The sequence below is a fragment of the Prionailurus viverrinus genome, chromosome C1, assembly GCF_022837055.1.
Source record: "Prionailurus viverrinus isolate Anna chromosome C1, UM_Priviv_1.0, whole genome shotgun sequence".
Lineage (NCBI taxonomy): Eukaryota > Metazoa > Chordata > Mammalia > Carnivora > Felidae > Prionailurus > Prionailurus viverrinus.
In genome coordinates, this window is record NC_062568.1 from 109,184,703 (window position 1) to 109,185,115 (window position 413).

At 34.1% G+C, this 413-nt stretch overlaps 1 non-coding gene across 1 annotated transcript; it reads right to left on the bottom strand.

Moving 5' to 3' along the window:
* LOC125174169 (U6 spliceosomal RNA) lies at positions 1 to 107 on the bottom strand. The gene has a single exon (XR_007155299.1). It is a non-coding gene; the product is annotated as a U6 spliceosomal RNA (small nuclear RNA).
* Positions 108 to 413: the final 306 nt, after the last annotated feature.

Below are 413 nucleotides of genomic sequence, written 5' to 3' on the forward strand. Positions count from 1 at the left end.
TAAAATATGGAATACTTCATGGATCTGCATGACATCCTTGTGCACGGGCAATGCGAATCTTCTTTGTATCATTCCAATTTTAGTACATGTTCTGCAGAAGTGAGCACAAAATCCATCTATATTGTAAAACTTCCATTTAAAAAAATTGAACACAGTTTGTTTCTTTTTCTTTTTTAAAATTCTGGTAAAATATATATAACATTGAATTTTCCATTCCAATATGTTTTAGGTGGACAATTCAGCATCATTAAGTACATTCACATGGTTGTGCACCATCACCTCTAGCCATTGCCAAGATATTTTTATCACCTCAACAAAAACTCTACGAACTAAGCAAAAACTCATCCTTCTCTCCCTAGCTGGGGGTAACCTCTATTTTACTTTCGTTCTCTGTGAATTTGACTGTTCTAGGT